The 21,409-nt window shown below is 42.4% G+C and overlaps 1 pseudogene; it reads right to left on the bottom strand.

Annotated features, from left to right (window-relative positions):
* Positions 1–426: 426 nt before the first annotated feature.
* On the bottom strand, positions 427–875 carry LOC120865433 (annotated as a pseudogene).
* Positions 876–21,409: the final 20,534 nt, after the last annotated feature.

The raw sequence follows: 21,409 nt of genomic DNA, 5'->3' as shown, positions 1-21,409 counted from the left end.
AACAACTGTTTGCCTCTTAGACAATGAGCATAGAAAATGATTTCCTTCCTTCAATTCTGTTTTCTCAACCTGCATTCAACATCTATCCTCCAGGTCTCCAAACTTTCTATTATGATTTGTTTATTTTTGGGTAGTTTTGCCCAACATTCAAAGAGACTTTCTACCTCCATTTTCCAGTTCACTATTTTGTTCTTTGTATTTCTTATTTGACTTTTCACATCATGTATTAAGGTGATTTTTTAAAAATCAATGCTTATATGTTTTTTCTTTCTAAGCTTAAAAAAAAAAACCAATTTGTTCTTGTTTTTTATGCAAAACCCTTTGAGACTGTTAATTATATCTGTTTAAATCTTCCTCAGTTGTCCTAAAAACTCAGGCTTTTTGCTATTTCTTTTTTTGGGGGCGGGGGAGAGCAAATAATTTTCATTTTTTACAAATACACCAAAGAATCATGCAATGCTGCCAGCATTGGACGCAATCCTGGGCCACAAGTCTGCACATTCCTTTGCAACTGGTCCTGTGATGGCAGAACCTTTCATCTCGCCTTTATTGTTTACTATGACCCCTGCATTATCTTCAAAATAAAGAAACACACCATCTTTTCTCCGGTGTGACTTTCGTTGTCAAATTACTACCGCTGGATGGATGTACCTTCTTTCTGAGCTCTGGTTTGCCTTTCTTGACTGTGGCCATCACCATGTCACCCACACCAGCAGCAGGAAGTCTATTCAATCGTCCCTTGATCCTCTTAACAGAGATGATATACAGATTTTTGGGCCTGTGTTGTCAGCACAGTTGATCACGGCTCCAACTGGAAGACCCAAGGAAATCCGGAATTTCGCACCAGAGGACCCACCACGTCCTTGCTTCTACATCTTGAAGGCTGGAAAGGGACAAAAAGGAAGTAGATACTTGCTATTTCTTAATTTCATTATTTGTCCCTCCCATTTGTGACTTTTAAGTGCTTGCTCATTGTCCTGTTCCTGCACTTTCAGTTCTACAGGTGGAGCACTTGCAAGGCATCACCCCAATATCTTTTTTCTTTTCTTTCTTTTATTTTCCCCAATGCAGCTTCAGGTAACAATCTTAGAAATATCTCTATAGAAACAGTTCTTAAACCCTTTTCCATATGCTTTACAGAATGCATATAACTTTAATTTGCTGATTCAATACCATCTTCAAAGCAGCTTGCAAACAAGATTCTTAGAAACATCTTTATAACAAATGTTTACCACTCCAATTTTTGCAACAAGAGAAAATCTGAACAAACTGAGAAACAATAGCTCTTTTAAGGTTCCTCAAAGAAGTGTGGTCACAGGGCAAATGATTTTTTTTTTTTTTTTTTTGCCTGGGAGAGAGAAGTGGATGAGAAGTGGATGCTGAGAATCACAACTTACCAGGAGCAGAAACTCAGGAACAGAAGCCTGCCAGGAGCCAGTACTAGTAGGAAAACTTAAACTCTAATTGATATTTGCAGGAGGCTCAGTGTGAACAAATTTGAGCATTCAAAACTCCAAGGGCCCAGTCTTAGAAGGGCCCTTTCACTTTTGTGAGTTTTACCTCCAGGAGCACCATCAAGTTCTCTCTATGAAGATCTTGGAAAAATTCCTGTTTGCTTTCGGCAGGGGGGAATGATCAGTTCAGTTCAGTTTAGTTGCTCAGACATGTCCAACTCTGCAACCCCATGAATTGCAGCACGCCAGGCCTCCCTGTCCATCACCAACTCCCGGAGTTCACTCAGACTTGCGTCCATCAAGTCAGTGATGCCATCCAGCCATCTCATCCTCTGTCGTCCCCTTCTCCTCCTGCCCCCAATCCCTCCCAGCATCAGAGTCTTTTCCAGTGAGTCAACTCTTCTCATGAGGTGTCCAAAGTACTGGAGTTTCAGCTTTAGCATCATTCCTTCCAAAGAAATCCCAGGGCTAATCTCCTTTAGAATGGACTGGTTGGATCTCCTTGCAGTCCAAGGGACTCTCAAGAGTCTTCTCCAACACCACAGTTCAAAAGCATCAATTCTTACGCACTCAGCTTTCTTCACAGTCCAACTCTCACATCCATACATGACCACAGGAAAAACTATAGCCTTGACTAGACAGACCTTAGTCAGCAAAGTAATCTCTCTGCTTTTGAATATGCTATCTAGGTTGGTCATAACTTTTCTTCCAAGGAGTAAGTGTCTTTTAATTTCACGGCTGGGAAGGATAAACAAATATAATTAACAGGCTCCTCTGTCCATGGGATTTTGCAGGCAAGAATACTGGAGTGGGTTGCCATTTCCTTCTCCAGGGGATCTTCCCAACTCAGGGATTGAACCCAGGTTCCTGCATTGTGGGCAGATTCTTTACCATCTGAGCCACTGCAAACCCTTAAACTACGTACTAAAAAAAAATCACAGGTCATTCCTAGGTGGGTTCAAACCTCCAACCTTTCAGTTAATAGCCGATAGTAATAACTGATTGCACCACACAGAGACTCAACATACCCAATTCTGGCTCCTGTGGAACCTTCCTATCTCACCTAAGCGGGAAGAAGAAAGCTGAGGAGACTTTGTGATGACCTCAAGCACTGGGACCCAGGCTCGGAAAAGACTGAGCCCCAGTGGTAAGGTGGTAGAATGCTTCTCCGCCCCCATACCCTGCTGCCACATCAATAGAGCTTCTCTGTATAAGAACGGTGGATTACAGTTATAAGAATTGGAAGGCTGAAATCCAGTATCAGACAGGAAAGAGTGACCACCACTGCAGGTCCTGTAGACATAAACAAGACAGTAAAAGAACATTATGAACCACTGTATCCTCACACATTTAATAACTTAGATAAAATGAACTGATTCCTTGAACACAGTATACTGAAACTCACACAAGAGAGATGATTCCTGCTCAGCTGTGTATGTGTGTGTATGGGGGGGGGGGTGGCGAGGAACAGCAGAGTTTTCCAGTGATTTCTCTTCTTTCCCTGCAATTCCTGTCTCCTCTCTAGAGTCATCACCTGGACCATTTCCTGCCTTTCTGGCTCCAAGGTGTTTGCCCATAAATGAATCTGAGGCAAAGACTGCTGAGGCCACAGGTCAGAACAAGAAGAGAAGGAGATGGCTTCTCCAGGAGCTCTCATTGATTGAGCTCACTCTCTCTGCAGCCTACGCTGCTCCACTTGATGGACCAGACCTCTTGCAGATGTTCTCATGTGGGTATGTTTGGATTCTAATCTCTAAATATTTCTTAAGCAGTCTTATCTGCTTTCTATTTTGTTTTATTTGTCCAATATTTCTGACTTACTCATGATACACTTTCTTTTTTATCACTCCTCATCATAGTGTTTGTTTTCTTTTTGAGGATCTCTTTTGTCATTTAAAAAATTTCAGGTGGTACCAGTGACACATACATATCTGAGTCTGCTGGTTTTATCCGATCTTGTATCTATTTTCTGAAAAAAAGTATCCTTGATGCAAGTAGAACACTTGGGTTGTGATTTAGTAAATTATCAACTATTTCTTAACAAGCAGCCTATATTTTAATGGAAACTTTTATTGATTTTCCATAACAGTTCAAGTTTTTGCATAGTGGTTAAATATTCTTTGGGATTCTTCAACTACCTCAGTTCATGAACTGCTTTAAAATCCTGCTTCTTTTAGGGATGAACAGTAGTCACACTTCCCCAAGCTGCTCATTTCAGGATTACTCATACATTTTTTTCCCTTTAAACACAACATCCGATTTCCAAAATAATTAGTCACAACTATTTTTCCTCTCTCCATATGCCTGTGTACAATGAGGTCTTCAAAAGGAAATAATCAAGTACATAAAAAGGTTATTGTCATTGTTTTCATATTATGACAGTAAAAATATTTGTTGCCTAAGAAAACACAACTCTCTGCTTTTGTCTCAATCTGTGCTTTTCAAGGTTAGAATACATATACAGTTGACTCTTGAACAATAGAGGTTTGAAATATGTGGGTCCACTTACATTTAGGTTTTTTAAATGGTGCAGTATTATACAACATGGGGTTGGTTGAATCCATGGATGCAGAATTACTGATATAGAGGAACCTCATATACAGAAGGCTGACTATACACAGATTTTTCAACTGAACAAAGGGTCTGCACCCCTAACCTCTGTGTTGTTCAAAGGCACAAAGATTTCAGATTTTTGTAATGCAATAAGAGCATTTTTCTAGGAGACATACATGTTCATTAACTTGTATTGCCATCCCACTCTTAAGGAGATCTCCATGGCAAGATAAAAGAGAAGGGATTTCCCAATCTGCATCCAAAGAAGCTGAAATCATTGTGTTGTTTTTCTTACACTTGGCTAATTGTTGTCTTAAAGTTAACAACTGAGCATAGTGTTACAGCAGATAGATCATGGAACAATGAATTTGTCAAGCAAATGTGTTTAAACCTGGTGAGGAGACATGACGCTGTGTATATCTGTAGTGATGTCAGCTTATTGGAAGCCATTTACCATTTATCATTGGAACCACATTGAAAAGGCACGGTAATGTGGGCCTGGGTCACAGCCTCTGCTCCTTGTGCTGCTAAACCAAGGTCAGGGCACACTTGCACCTGTGAGTTACCCTCACCTCCCTACTCTCCACCCTGTGCCTCTGGTCACAGTAGAAGCTTTCTGCTCTCACATACTTTGTCAATGCCCTATAAAATCAAAGAACCCTGGCTCCACATCTGTATATACAATTTCAATGAGCTCTTCAGATGAACAGTGCTTTTATTGTTCAGCTAAAGCTGCTTTTATTCCAATAGTAATTGGCATGAGGCACACACTAACTTTCCCTTCCTTAGATTGCTTGGCAGGATTTGGTCAGATTTCTTTCTTTTTTTTTTTTTAATAAATTTTTATGTATTATTTATTTTTGGCTGCACTGGTCTTGGTTGCTCCGTAGGCCTTCTCTAGTTGTTGAGAGTTGGGGCCACTCTCTAGTTATGGTGTGTGGGCTTCTCATTGAGTTGGCCTCTCTTGTTGTGGAGCGTAGGCTCTAGGGCACAAGGGTTCAGTAGTTGGGACACTCAGGCTTAGTTGCCTCATGGCATGTGAAATCTTCCCAGAACAGAGAATTGAACCCATGTCCCCTGCACTGGCAGGAAGACTCTTAACCACTGGACTACCAGAGAAGTTTCAGGATTTGCTCAGATTTTAACTAGGGTCTTCCATGAAGCCACAGATCCAGGTGGCAGGATGATGAAAAGGTGATGTGAACTGCATTGTCATCTGAATGCAGACTTGGAACAGAGGCACCAAATTTGTTTAATATTGTTGTCAGGGTGGGAAAGGTTATACGAAGGAAGCATAAAATAGCACCAAGAAGTGTTTCTGAGGGTGCCTGAAGCCAGTGTCAAGACACTTTTTCTAGCAGAATCAATTTTCAGTTACTTCTTAATTTAAATGTATAGGATGCCCAATGTTCATTCATAACTAAGACAAGACACCAGGGATCCAGGTGCAGAACTTGACATTGGGAAGTTTCCAATCACAGAAATGCTTTTCTGCCCAGAACTGAGGTCTTTGTCCCTGAGGAGAGGATGGGATGATCCAGGTCTGGGCTATGCATTAAATTTAATCCAACAAAGATTTATTAAGTGCCCCGATGGCACCCCACTCCAGTACTCTTGCCTGGAAAATCCCATGGACAGAGGAGCCTGGTAGGCTGCTGTCCATGGGGTCGTGAAGAGTCGGACACGACTGAGTGACTTCCCTTTCACTTTCATGCACTGGAGAAGGAAATGGCAATGCACTCCAGTGTTCTTGCTTGGAGAATCCCAGGGACGGGGGAACCTGGTGGCTGCCGTCTCTGGGGTCACACAGAGTCGGACACGACTGAAGTGACTTAGCAGCACCTTGTACCAGGCATGATGTGAAACACTGAGGATATATCAGCAAACACAACAGACAAAATCCTTGCTCTCATGGAAGTTATATTTCCGTGACTAAACTATTGTAAAGAAGACACCTTTGCTGGGAGGTTGCTGGAGTTTTTGAAAGGCAGCAAGGAGTTCCCTGTAACTGCTGATCAATGAGCCATGCCTAAAGAGAGGAAATAATGAGATCAGAGAGAGCAGGAGGCTTGGGGGTTATGGTAAGGTTCTTCAGTTTTTCACTCTGATGCAAAAACCATTGGAAATTTCCAAGTAGTATTTCCAATACTATTTATTATAATAGTATTATTCTGAATGCTGTGTTGGTAATGGGAGGGAGAGTAATTAGTAGGTTATTGCAATCGTGCAGAAATGAGGCCATATGGGAAGTTAGTAGTAGAAATTGTAAGAAAGTAGCACTAATCTGACTTCCTGATGGTTTGGATGTGGGGTGTAAGGGAAAGACAGGTTTCAAGAATGACTTCAAGGGTTTTAGCCTGAGTTAATAGGAGGGTGAATCAGCTGTTAATTGAGAGGGAAAGACTATAGGAAGTAAATTTCATGATGGAGGGGAAGATTGGGATTTGATCTATTTCTATATATGTTAATCTTGAGATACCCATTAGACATTCATGGGAAGATGGCTGTTGGATAGGTTTGGGCTTGAGATATGTATGTCAGAACATCAGATGGGTGAGAAAATCACTTCTCTCTTTCACTCCTTTCAGAAGGGAAATTATGCTTTTCTCCTCAAGTTCTTAAGTCTACACCATGCTTTCCAGCTCCACCACCAGGCTGCCCCCAGGCTGAAAGCTCACCTGTTCTATGATTTACAAGAGTTATCAAGTTTTGTTACGATGTTTTTGTCCATCCTAAGTACTGGGTGTTGTGCATTTCCTGTAGTCAAGATAAGCATCTAATCAATGGATGGGTCTACTATGCATGGACCCCTGAATAGCTATTCAATTTGTTTGAGCAGCACAACAAGCAGATGACTTCTTTGTGGCTTAAGAAGCTCAGAAGGAAGATACTATCAGAGACATATGGCAACATTTAACTGTAGGTCTCCTGATGGACCCTACAGCATAAAAGATAATATCTACTTCAAGATGAATTTGCCAGAGTTGAATGAAACAATGCATATGAGTGTATCTTGTGAATTATTGCACAAATGTGGAGAAAGAATAGCTTAAGAGAATGCATCTCCTTTTATCGATAGTCTTAGAAATAAAATTATTAGATCAAGGTCTCAAAACTAGTTGCAGTGAAATTCCATAGGCAACATCTCCTGACTTTAGTTCCATGCGCCTTCTCCTTCTTCCAATTTTCAAATGGAAAATTTAAACACACACAACAGTCCTTGTGTCTTACTTAGAGCAAGCTTCAGTGCACATTGCTTCACTGCACGGTACAAAGGAGTAGCTGGTAATCAGAACAAAGAATTCACGTCACATTTTGAAGAAAGTTGAGTCAATTTGCCAAGTAGACAGCTGGCATATTAAAATAAGTGTACAAGTAAAAAGTGTCAAACGAGTGTTTTTGATTGCACAAAGAGGTTTGAAGATGTTTGGAAAGATGCTATGATGACACAGTGCTGCTCAAAGTAACCTTATGTTCATTCTTACACTGCAACTCACATCAAAACCTTGACTGGTTCAATTGTCCTATGAACTTTAACAGTGATGCCCAAAGCAATACAAGTAAATAAAGATGCAAACCAACTACGTAGGAAAAGGTCAGTTGTACAGAAAATACACCAGAATGTGGTTGTGGAAAAATACTGCCACTGGAGTTCAAAACTTGGTTCTACAACTAAGTTCTCATCCTGAGCAGGTGAGTTACCTGAGACTCCACTAGTACCAACTGCAAAAAATATGAGTTGCATAAGGTGAATATAAAAAGCTTGAGCATTCTATGATGCTCTGGGGACAAAGAAAGATTGTGTCTTTCATCAGGGGTAATGATGAAAAAATGTGAATATAGATTGTGTGATGGTTGATTTTGCGTCAACTTGACGGACATGAGGTACCCAGATACTCAGTTAAACATTATTCTGAGTGTTTCTGTGAGGACATTTTTGGATGAGTTTAGCACTTAAATTAGTACACTGAGTAAGGCAGACTGACCTCCATAATGTGGGTGGGCCTTGTCCAATCAGCTGAAGGCCTGTGTAAAACAAAAGGCTAACTCTCCCCCTTGTAAGGGAGAATTCTTCAGCCTGACAGCCTTTGGATTCAAGCTGGTCATCTGCTCTGCACATTTTGGAGTTGCTGCTGCTGCTGCTAAGTCGTTTCAGTTGTGTCCGACTCTGTGCGACCCCATAGATGGCAGCCCACCAGGCTCCCCAGTCCCTGGGATTCTCCAGGCAAGAACACTGGAGTGGGTTGCCATTTCCCTCTCCAATGCATGAAGTGAAAAGTGAAAGTGAAGTCACTCAGTCATGTCCGACTCTTCGAGATCCCATGGACTGCAGCCCACGAGGCTCCTCCGTCCATGGGATTTCCCAGGCAAGAGTATTGGAGTGGGGTGCCATTGCATTTTGGAGTTACCAGCCTTCAAAACTGCATGAACCTCTTCTTTTAATGTGTCTTTCACAAACTCTTGAGGAAACGCCCAGAGATGAAGCAAAAGATTTTTAGTTAATTATTTTTGAACGTAATCTGAAAGCTAAAATTAAATTGACAATAGAAAATGACAATGTCTTAGAGATTTCAGAAAATAGGTGTAGCAAAATTGTTAAATGATTCAATGTTCATTTGTTTCCTTGACATAATATATGGTTTATGTAGATTTGACTCTCTACCATCAAATAGTCCAGGAGAATCATTATGTAAAAACTGAAGCATCTGGGAGATTTTATGCAATAGAAAAACACTGTGCCATGGCCCACTGATTCGCTTCTGTCTCCTGACAATTCTCCAAAACTGAGTGAATATTTGACAAAAAAAACAACACTCAAAGCAAAAACAAAACTCCAAACTGATTTCACTTCAGCTTAATCAACCACATTTTAACCAGAGTTTGCTCCAAACGAGTTCTGACTGTTTTCCAAACCCTGAGCCACACTACGTGAAGCAAGATCATCACCACAGAAGATTCTAAGAACCATTTCAAAAGTAGAATTCTGAAAATTTTTTGAGCAATAATAGGATTGAATTGAAAGAATAACTGCCTCAGGGGTGACCCTGAAGGAAATAGCACTTATTTGGTCTATATGCTATATATACATATTGAATTGAATTGAAGTTGCTCAGTCGTGTCCAACTCTTTGTGACCCCATGGACTGCAGCCAACCAGGATCCTCCATCCATGGGATTTTCCAGGCAATAGTATTGGAGTGGATTGCCATTTCCTTCTCCAATATATATATATGCATATAGGCTCTCTCAAAACATGACCTTAAGTCACTATGTTTTTATGTCTGCTTTGTTGTGAAAACAGACCTGAGGGTCTACAACAGTGAGTAACAATAATGAAGATAGGATCTTTGCACAAGATTCATCCCAGTGGGCATGAAACGGCAAAACCCCAGGCAGGCAGTATGTGAAAATCAGTCCCAGTGTAGCTGAACAGGACCTCTGGTGCCTCCCTGGAGCAGACCCCTCCCCACCATGTGCTGCCTCCTATCTGTAAAGAAACTTCAGGCCTGTAGGCCTTTCCAAGTTCCAAAGAGTAAATTTAATCATGGAGGTACAGAGAGAAAGGAAAACAGTCAAGCAAGACAAAATAATAATAGTTCAGCCATTAAACAAAGTCAAAGACCTTTAGTTCCATCTTCTGAGCATGTCTGAGCTGTTTTGCAGATATCAAAACTCCCACCAGGTGGAAAGAGTTAATTGTATGTTCCCGAAAGCACAGAGAGCTTCCCAGCTGGTGCTAGTGGTGAAGAACTCGCTTGCCAGTGCAGGTGACACAAAAGATGCTAGTTCAATCCCTGTGTCGGTAAGATGCCTGGAGTAGGAAAAGGTACCCCACTCCAGTATTCTTGCCTGGAAAATTCCATGGGTAGAGGAGCCTGGTGGGCTACAAAGAGTCACAGCTGAACAACTGAGCACACACACACAAGCACGTAGATTCCAGATCATTTGGAAGTGATGATGATGTTTGATGATGCTGACTCCCAATTACCTCACCACCAACCAATCAGAAGAATTTCCATGAGCTGATCACCACCCGACCCTGTCCCTCGCTCTGTCTTTAAAAACCTTTCCCTGAAAGCCTTGGGGGAGTTCAGGCCTCTTAAGCACTAGCTACCTGGACTCCTTCCTTGGCACTGGGCCAGTGGATCCAGATTTGGTCAGTAAGAGCAGTGTCCTAGTGCCTTGGGATGGAGCAATATTAATGGATTTTAAGTAAAGGAGTATGTTTCTCAAGTGACACCCAAATGATAAATTCTTCCCCTTCCACTAGCAGCCTTGGGACTTCTTGACTACTTCCCATAGAAATGAGAGAGACTTGTCGCAGAAAACTGGGTCAGATATAGAACAGAAATAGATGGGGATCTTGCGATGCAATTAACCACAGACACAGTACTTGAAAGTCTAAATGTTCAGTAATTGCACAAATTCTCTCAGAAATCTCAGTGATTAATTGGCATATAGGCAAGGACACCTGATTGATCAGAAGAGGTGGACTTGTGAGGTTTAGTGGGAAATGCGGACTGGAGTAGAGTTCAGAAAAGGATTCTGGAAGCATGTGCAAAAGGAAGAGGCTTGGGCCAGATCATCTTCCTGGACAATCTTGGCTGAGGGTTTCATCAGTGCCTAATAACAGATGACACAGGGTCATAACGTAAAATATTTTAACTTTATATACATATATATATATATCTGGAGAAGGAAATGGCAACCCACTCCAGTGTTCTTGCCTGGAGAATCCCATGGACAGAGGAGCCTGGCAAGCTATAGTCTATGGGGTCACAAAGAGTCAGACATGACTGAATGACTAAATAAACAAAAAATATATATTATATATATTTAAATGTATGCTACTCCATTATAAAAGCTCATTGCCTTTATTTTTAAAAATTAAGAAGAATTTTCTTTAGCTGCTCTGGGTCTTCATTGCTGCCTGCAGGCCTTCTCTAGCTTCAGTGAGTGGGCTTCTCATTGCAGTGCCTGCTTCTTGTGGAGCATGGGCGCTAGGCACGTGGGTTTCAGGGGTTGCAGCACATGACTCTAGAGTGCTGACTCAGTAATTGTGGTACAGGGGCTAAGTTGCTCCACAGAAAGCTGAATCTTCCCAAACCAGGGATGGAACCTGTGTCCCCTGTATTGACAGGTGGACTCCCATCCACCGTACCACCAGGGAAGTCTGTGTGTATATGTGCGTATATATGTGTGTGTGTATATATATATATACATTTATACATTTGTATGTATATATGTGTGTGTTATATCCTTCAATTAACTGTTATGCCATTCTCAAGTTACCCTTTTTTTCCTGTCCTCTATAAGGTCTAGAATAACAAGAGCCCCTTTTGCTACTTTAAAATGTTCCAAATTTAGGCAGGCCCAGGAGGCAACGGCAGGATCATGGAGATGGCTGAGTGAGAAGTGCCCCTTGTGGTGAAGTGCATGAAGAGGACTGAAGGCTGCTCTGGTGCGGTCCTCCAGCTGGGACCTCAAGACTGTCAGAGGTGATACAGCTGTGAGAGCCAGTGGGACCCAGACTGGAGGATGAAGTTGCCTTCTTCTTCTCTTTTACCTATTTCTTTTCCAGAAATCAGAGCCAAGAAAGACAGGACCGCTGTGGCCTTGATGCTACCCTGGGTGATGCTTCTGCTTGTGAAGCAACTTTAAGAAAATTCTCTCGGACAGTTCTAACTATAAATCCTTCTCAAGGTTATCTTTCTTTCCAGAGCCTGACCTTCTCCTTCACCTCTGGATTTGCATTCTGAGAGTATGATATGCAGAACTTTCTCTATACCTGCCCTAGGGCAGGATGAATCTATTGCCAATTCTGTGCAACTCCCAGCAACTCAATCAGAGTTCAACTCTGAAAATAAGGTCTGCTCACAGTGTTGGCTTTACATCAGTCACCGAAATGCCATGTCCTTGTTAGAGGGAAGCTACTCTGAGGAACAGAGCTTCCCAGGTGGTGCAGTGGTAAAGAATCCATCTGCCAGTGCAAGAGATGCAAGAGATGTAGGTTCGATCCCTAGGTTGGGAAGATCCCCTGGAGGAGGAGATGGCAGCCACACACTCCAGTATTCTTGCCTGGAAAATTCCATGGATAGAGGAGTCACAGTCCGTGGATCACAAAGGGTCAGACGTGAGTGAGTGACAGAGCATGCACGCACTCTGAGAAATTCCATTGAGCACTGGTTCCATAGAGCTGAGAATCTGTGACCCAGAGTGAAATGCAAACCCAGCACTAAGTTTTGCGACTTTCTGACTAGTGTTAGTTTGCATCATTTGCATCAATTGATTACTAACTCTCAGCATTTCCATCTAGACTATGGACATAAAGACACATTACATAAAAATCAGTTAAAGTGTGTGAAGATAATTAATAAGACTAAAGATTGGGTTAGGCTTCAATAGTATGTGAACCAAGAACTTCCAGATGTTCAAGCTGGATTTAGAAAAGACAGAGGAACCAGACATCAAATTGCCAACCTCCACTGGATCATAGAAAAAGCAAGAGAGTTCCAGAAAAACATCTACTTCTGCTTTATTGACTATGCCAAAGCTCTTGACTGTGTGGATCACAACAAACTGTGGAAAATTCTTAAAGAAATGGGAATACCAGACCACCTGACCTGCCTCCTGAGAAATCTGTAAGCAGGTCAAGAAGCAACAGTTAGAAACATACGTGGAACAATGGACCGGTTCCAAACTGGGAAAGGAGTACGCCAAGGCTGTATATTGTCACCCTGCTTATTTAACTTATATGCAGAGTGCATCATGTGAAATATTGGGCTGGATGATGCACAGCTGGAATCAGAATTGCCAGGAGAAATATCAATAACCTCAGATATTCAGATGACACCACCCTTATGGCAGAAAGCGAAGAGGAACTAAAGAGCCTCTTGATGAAAGTGAAAGAGAAGAGTGAAAAAACTGGCTTGAAACTCAACATTCAAAAAACAAATATCATGGCATCTGGTCCCATCACTTCATGGCAAATAGATGGGGAAACAATGGAAACAGTGTCAGACTTTATCTTGGGGGGCTCCAAAATCACTGCAGATGGTGACTGCAGCCATGAAATTAAAGGATGCTTGGTCTTTGGAAGGAAAGTTATGACCAACCTAGACAGCATATTAAAATACAGAGACATTATTTTGCTGACAAAGGTCTGTATAGCTAAAGCTATGGTTTTTCCAGGAGCCATGTATGGATGTGAGAGTTGGACTATAAAGAAAGCTGAGTGCTGAAGAATTGATGTTTTTGAACTGTGGTGTTGGAGAAGACTCTTGAGAGTCCCTTGGACTGCAAGAAGATCCAACCAGTCCATCCTAAAGGAAATCAGAATATTTCCTTTAGGAAATATTCATTGGAAGGACTGACGCTGAAGCTGAAGTTCCAATACTTTGGCCACCTGATGTGAGGAATTGACTCATTGGAAAAGACCCTGATGCTGGGAAAGACTGAAGGCAAGAGGAGAAGGGGACGACAGAGGATGAGACAGTTGGATGGCATCACTGATTTGACGGACATGAGTTTGAGCAAGCTCCGGAAATTGGCGATGGACAGAGAAGCCTGGCATGCTGCAGTCCATGGGGTCGCAAAAAGTCGGACATGACTGAGTGACTGAACTGAACTGACTGAAAGACTGGGCTCGATGTCTGTGAATTCCACCTCGAGCTCTGCAGGGAAGGTGTGATTGCCCCAGGCAATTTGTTTACTCTCCAGAAATAAGTTTTTTCTCTATAAGATAGTGGGTTATTCAGTCCATCGAAAGATCTTAATTATTCAGAAGCTAATTATTCTGCCTCTGCACTGTCTTGGTTATTCTTCCTCTTGACTGACTGTGTCTGGCAGTCTTTTCCCTCCTGCTTAGAAGAGTAGGTCACAAATTTTCCATTCTGTCCTGATGAAAAGGAAAATTGGCATTTTTATCATTTCCCCTCTTTGCCAACTTCCTGAGTAGTGGGGAAACTTCAACCAGCCCACTAACAGCAAATCTATCTTTTCCAGTTTAAAAAGTCTCCATTTTTATTAAAACAATTTCTTTCATAATTCTATACCTACTCCTTCTCCTCCAAGGAAATATTTAGACAGTGTTGACAGTTAAGTGTGTCCCAGAAGGAATATTTATGGAGTTTGGGAAGGACGTGTACACACTGCTATATTTAAAATTTAGCCAACAAAGACCTACTGTATAGCACAGGGAACTCTGCTCAACGTTATGTGGCAGCCTGGATGGGAAGAGAGTTTGCGGGAGAATGGATACACGTATATGCGTAACTGAGTCTCTCTGCTGTTCACCTGAAACTATCACAACATTGTTAATGTGCTATATTCCAGTATAAAATAAAAAGTTTTTAAAAGTGTCCCAGATCCACGAAGGGTCCTCTGGATTCATTCTGGTCTCTGTTGTGGAATAGTTGGGTGGGCTGGGACTAGTATCTTCTGAAGTACAAGTAGTCCCTTTAGCCTTTTGGTGTGTGATGTCATCCATTGCCTCTGACCACTGGCCTGCCTTGCTCCTAACCATTGGGAGTCCCTTCCATAGTGATCTTGTCTGATAGACCTGAGGACCGTGCCAATCCCGTGGTCTTCTCAGCAGTAGGGCAGGTAGCCAGTATTGGAAAGGAAAGGGCTCATGCACTTTCTCTCTTTCTCCTCTATCTGAAAGTATTAATAGCTCCCAAGCCTGGAAGTACCACATACACTTTCTCCCCACCTTCTCAGTGGCTGTCAGAAGTACCAAAGGCATGCCACCTCCTCTACTAGGAATCCACTGCCTGTCTTTCTTCTGCCCAGGGAAATATGCCAGGAGCCCTGATGCTCTTGGTGTCCCCTAGACTCACCAAGAAGTGTCTGCAACAACTGGACCTCACTCTCGGAGATGTAGCCTCAACTCTGGGACAAGTGGAGTCCTTGACTTTCAACTTCTTTGGTCTCTCTCATCTCCCACAATCCAGATGGGAGGTTCCCTTCTTCTCCAATCTGGGCAAGACTTCCCTGACAACACACTCTCCTCATCCTGAGGTGTTGTCAGCCCCCACCCCCCACCCCAGAGCTTTAGCTAAATGGCTACCAGAGAATAGTTGTTTACAGAAAGAGAAATCTGAAACACACTGGTTCAAGTTATTACCAGGTCATTCTTACCATAGGCTTCCTAGGTGGCGCTAGTGGTAAAGAATCCATCTGCCAATGCAAGAGATCCCCGGGTCGGGAAGATCCCTTGGAGTAGGAGCGCCACTCCTGTGTTCTTGCCTAGGAAAGCCCATGGACAGAGGAGCCGGGGGAGCTACAGGCCATGGGGTTGCAAAAAGGTGAACAGGACTGAGCGACTGAGCACACGTCTTTACGACACCAAATCTCTCTCAGATAGACAAAGGAAGAGGAAAAGAGATAAGACCCAGAAATGATTTGCTGGCAAGTCTGTTGACCGATTTGATGAGATATAAATTAAAACTTGGTTTAGTGAATGAGTGAATGGTTGCTGCTGTAAAGTCACTTCAGTCGTGTCCAACTCTGTGCGACCCCATAGATGGCAGCCCACCAGGCTCCCCCCTCCCTGGGATTCTCCAGGCAAGAACACTGGAGTGGGTTGCCATTTCCTTCTCCAATGCATGAAAGTGAAAATTGAAAGGGAAGTCGCTCAGTCGTGTCTGACTCTTAGCGACCCCATGGACTACAGCCTACCAGGCTCCTCCGTCCATGGGATTTTCCAGGCAAGAGTACTAGAGTGGGGTGCCATTGCCTTCTCCAGAGTGAATGGTTGCGGGGGGCTAAATCTCACATGCCGCAACTGAGTTTGGCTAATATCGAAAATCCTGAGTGCTGCAACTAAGACCCAGCACTGCCAGATAAATACAGATTTTTTAAAAAGAAATCATGATTAAATAGATCCTTGGTAGCTTGGAAGATGACTCATCAATGATGGTGTCGAGGAAGTGAGAGCAGCATGGAGAAGGAGGTGTGCCTATGTTGATCTGCGCCCTGGATTTAAGTGGATTCAGCCTACTGAGAACATGCTTCGGGGACACTGGAAAATCCCTCCTTAGCAATGCTCCTAATTCCTGTTATTTGCCCAGACACCCTCCTGTTTTTCTGTGTGAAGCCACTGACATTTGAGTTTTTGACCTCACAGTTCTGCATCTTAACTTCAGAAACCTGGCTTGGTTCTCTTCCTAGGGAGCTCCCTTTTGGTCTTCTTCTCTGACATTCAAGAAGCTTTTCTCTCCAGGGCATGACTTTGCTTTCACCCACTTATTCCTGTGCACAGGAGTAGGAACCTCCTCCCCGCGCTCTACTGGCTGGACCAGCTGCCTTGCCTTCTGGCAGTTGGTAGAATGCAAAATATTAGAGTCGAGTGCCAATCAACTTCAGCAGTGACAACTATCTCCAATGAAATAAACTTCAGACATTCTTGCCAGCCTCCTAACGACCCAGACGTTTTGAATAAACAAGTAGAAAACATATACAAAACTCAAGTTACTTTGCATAGAATCATAAAAGAGAAAATTGGAATAGGTCTTAAAATCCTCTATGACAACGCTCCTTTTTGTTTAAGAGGACACTTAAAAGATGTTCTGGAAGTGAATGAAATTTCCACCTAAGATTATATGGCTATTAATCATGTGTCATAGCAAGCACGTGATGATGCAAGACTGAATATAATAACCTTGCATGTTGCAGGATGTGGTCACATAGCCCTCAGTGGTCGCAACTAAGTCCACTAAGATGCAATCCATCTCTCTGGAAGCACATTTAGCTACAGTTATACAACTGAGGCTGCTCTGTGTTACTAACGTATGATCCACCAATTCTACTCCTGGGCATGTGTCTGGAAAAGACAAAAATGCTAATTCAAAAAGATCCACGCACCCCAGTATTCATAACAGCGCTACCAGCCAAGACATGCAAGCAACCGGAATGACCGTCAACAGACAGTTGGCTTAAGAAGGTGCGGTACATAAATACAGTGGAATAATTGCATTCAACCCTAAAAAAGAACAAAATATTGCCATTCACAGCAACATGGATGCACTCGAGACAATACTAAACTTAGTGAAGTAAGTCAGAGAGAGGAAGACAAATAATATACGATATCACTTACATGTGGTGATTATTAAATTATTATTAAAAAATAATACAATGAAAGTGTTAGTCACTTAGTTGTGTCCGACTCTTTGCAACCTCATGGACAGTAGCCCAGTAGGCTTCTCTGTCTATGGAACTTTCCATGTAAGAATACTTGGGTGGGTAGCCATTCCCTTCTCCAGAGGATCTTCCTGTCCGAGGGATCAAACCTGGATCTCTCGCATTGCAGGCAGACTCTTTACCATCTGAGCCACCCGGGAAGCCCCACTGGGAGGAATGGGTGGATAAATTAGGAGTTTGAGATTAATGGATACAAACTATTATACACAAAATAGATAAGCAATAAAGACTTACCATATAGCACGGGGAATTATATTCAACATCTTATAATAATCTATAATGGAAAATAACCTAAAAAAATGTATACGTATAACTGAATCACTTTGCTGTGCACCTGAAACTAATACAATATTGTAAATCAACTCGACTCCAATAAACGAGAAGAGGAGAACATGATCTACTAGAATTAAGCGTATGCCTACTTGCCCTCTAGATGACATGTCCTTGTGTGTAAGGACTCTGCTTTATTCGTGCCTGACCAATCCCCAGTGCTGTGTTTGACAGGAGTGAGGACTTGGTAATTTGAACTGGATGCATGGAGTCAGTAACTCAGCTCTGCTTGGAAGGCTCGGATTCTTGAGGTTCATAGGTCATCTTCAGGTCTGTGAATTTCTTTAATGAAACTCAAAATCATATGTATGCATATCTGTGACTCATACACAACCTCCCAGATCCTCCAGGGAGATATCTCAGTGCTTGGCAGCAACATCTCAAAGAAGTTAAAGGGTCAGTGTACCAGAAGAAAAAAACTGTGCTGCGCTGAGCGTGTTTATTGCCAGTTTCCCCCCAGGTCTCGACCTCCCTGGAGGAGTATGTAGGCCTGAGCAGAAGGAAACTGGAAATGCTCCAAACAGAGCTCTGGCGTCACTGAAGGGAATGAAATGGTTTCAAGTGATCATGATGGAGTGGATGAAACTTCCCAGGACCTGTCGGATAACAAAACAAACATAAATCATAAACATAGCCAAGAGCAGGAGGCACCTGGGTCAGGCACCTATATCCTTGACCAGTGGGGCTGTGGGAAAATACAGCTTCTCTTATGCTTTTTTCCCCCAATGTAGGTGTTTTTTCTTTTAACTCCACATACCAATCCTTTCTCAATGAAGAATTATGGCAAATAAAATAAAAGAGTTGAAGAATCAATGAATCAATGAAGAATTATTCAAAATAAAACAAGAGTTGAATAGAGTTCAAAATGTAGGTGACTTATTTGCTTAGACTGATGAATGTAGATCTAGGCTTTAAGTTGTCCATCCACAGAAAAGGCTTCTTTGGAAATCAGGAGATCTAGAGACTGAGGGTGCTTAAGCAGAGACTAGGTTTCACCCTCTTAGAGATGCCACGAAAGAGATTTCTTACTGAAAAGGCAGAAGAAGTAGCTGATTACTCAAGTCTTTCCCCAAAACTTACATTTATTTAGCTGTTAGGAATCTCACATTGATTATCTGTGCATATAAAGGGCAAAGTCACAAAGTATATATACTTACAGAACTTTTATTTGTGGGTGTGGTTCTTTTTTATTTTATTTACTTTACAATACTGTATTGGTTTTGCCATACATTGACATGAATCCGCCACGGGTGTACATGAGTTCCCAATCCTGAACCCCTCTCCCACCACCCTCCCCATATCATCTCTCTGGGTCATCCCAGTGCACCAGTCCCAAGCATCCTGTATCCTGCATCGAACCTGGACTGGTGATTCATTTCTTACATGATAGTATACATGTTTCAATGCCATTCTCCCAAATAATCCCACCCTCTCCGTCTCCCACAGAATCCAAAATTCTGTTCTATACATCTGTGTCTCTTTTGCTGTCTCACAAACAGGGTTATCATTACCATCTATTGTTCTTGAAGTCAGTTTCCTGTACCTACCAGTATCTGTTTTGGTTAAAACTGGAACTGGTTTAATCCCCAAGAGCCCACGTACACTGAGAGTAGTCGACAATTCTGATATATGTTGAGTGACAGGCAGGAATCAGCCAAGAGTTTTAAATCTGAAGCAGGAAAAAGTGCATGTCCAGGTGATAAGTAAGCTGTTAGTAATGGAGGGAGGGGCATAGTCATAAGTTCTTAAAACTGGGGCCATGGGTTTATTTCCATTTAATTAGGGTGTGCTAGGTCACTTCAGTTGTGTCCGAATCATTGTGACCCCATGAACTGTAGGCCTCCAGGCTCCTCTGTCCGTGGGATTCTCCAGGAAAGAATATTGGAGTAGGTTGCCATGCCCTTCCCCAGGGGATCTTCCCAACCCAGGGATCAAACCTACGTCTCTTACATTTCCTTAGTGGCAGGCAGGTTCTTTACCACTAGCACCACCTGGGAAGCCTCATTTAATTGGCAGTACAGGAAACCATCCCTTCCTCCTCCAAATTCTTACAGAGCTCTGTGTCTAACTCAAGCACCTTGTACTTTTTTTTTTTAGCTTTTTGATTGTTTGTTTATTTGTTCAGTTTTTTTTTAATTGGAGAATAAATGCTTTACAATATTGTATTGGTTTCTGCCATACCTCGACATGAAATAGTCACAGGTATACATATGTTTCCCCTCCCTTCTGAAACCCCTCCCTCTAGGGTTGTCAAAGAGCACTGGGTTGGGCTCCCCCTGTCACACAGCAATTCCCACCTGCTATCTAATTTATGCATGGTAATGTATATTTTTCCATGCTATTCTCTTAATTCATCCTACCCTCTCCTTTCCACTGTGATTTGTCCCCTACTGCTTTGCCATTCCTTGAGGGCAGGGCTTTCAACTATGTATCATTCAGAGTGCTTGAAAATCTTGGACAAGATACAAGTGAGTTATGTTTCTGTTGAAAGTAATCTTTTTTCTTTTTTCCCCCTTTGGTTTTCTGCAATTGAACAAAGGTACAAAATGTATGAACTCTGTTTTTGTCCAGTCACTAAGTGGTGTCCCACTCTGTGAGACCCCATGGACTGTAGGCCACCAGGCTCCTCTGTCCATGGAATTTTCTAGGCAAGAGTACAGGAGTGGGCTGCCATTTCCTTCTCCAGGGGATCTTCCTGACCCGGGGATTGAACCTGCATCTCCTGCATCGGCAGGCACATTCTTTACCACTGAATCATCGGGGAGCCCTGCAGGAACTCTGTAGCTAAAAGGAAATACAGGGCAAAGTAGAAGCTGAGAAGAGAACCACTGAATTTGTGCTGGTGCCCTGTATTTGCCAAGGCAAGCAAGTCAAGATAGTGTTGCTATGTTGCACAGACGAAGAAACTCTGGAATGTCCATAGGTTAGTGCATGTACAAAGTTTATGCTTATTTTTAGTTTAATACAATTAAAGTTTTGCTTTTTGCTCATGAAATGATCAAAAGGGATATTGCTGTTTGGATAGTTCTCCAAGATAACTCTTCTTCAACTGGACACTCAGAGATGCAAGCTTCTTGTACCTGGTGGCACCATCATTCCTTAGCACCAAAGCAAAAAGGGAACACATGACTTATTTCTCAAGAAATTGTAAGGGTCAAGTCTGGAAGTAGCACACACAACTTCTATCTACATGTCATTGAAAAGAATGTTCCAGATGGCCTCACTTTTTAAAAATTTGTGTTTACTTATTTATTTTGGGCTGTGGTGAGTCTTTGTTGCTGCACAGGCTTTGCTCTAGTTGTTACTGAGTGGAAGCTGCTCTCTAGCTGTGGTACATGGTTTTCTGATTGCAGGTTTCTCTCATTGAGGAGCATGAGCTCTAGGGCACACGGGCTCCATACTTGGGGCTCTTGGGCTCTAGAGCAGTCTCAGGAAATGCAGTACACTGGCTTAGGTTGCTCTGTGGCATGTGAAATCTTCCTGGCCCAGTGACTGAAGCCATGTCTCCTGCATTGGCAGGTGGATTCTTTACCACTAAGCCACCAGGGAAGCCCCAAGATGGCCTCACTTTTAAGAGAGGCTGAGCTAGGTTGTCTTTCTAGACGCTCATGCTAGGGCACATAGAGTAGATGAAAAAGGTTTGGTAAACACTGTCTCTGCCATAGTGATCACGTATCCATTTTATCACTTCATGAGCTTCTAGAATGTGCTTCCTTTAGGGAAACAACTCAAAGTCCCAACAGGTCACTGCTTATAGCTCCACGTCCAAGATCTCCCTGTGATGTATTGATTCTTCAATTTTCCTCTTCCTCAAACTCAAATGTGACTATTTAAAGCAAACTTTGACCAGAAAGTTAAATTATCTGTTTC

This window comes from Oryx dammah, unplaced genomic scaffold (genome assembly GCF_014754425.2).
Source record: "Oryx dammah isolate SB20612 unplaced genomic scaffold, SCBI_Odam_1.1 HiC_scaffold_6, whole genome shotgun sequence".
NCBI lineage: Eukaryota > Metazoa > Chordata > Mammalia > Artiodactyla > Bovidae > Oryx > Oryx dammah.
Note: the sequence above shows the minus strand (reverse complement) of the source record. Positions and strands in the feature narration are given on the sequence as shown.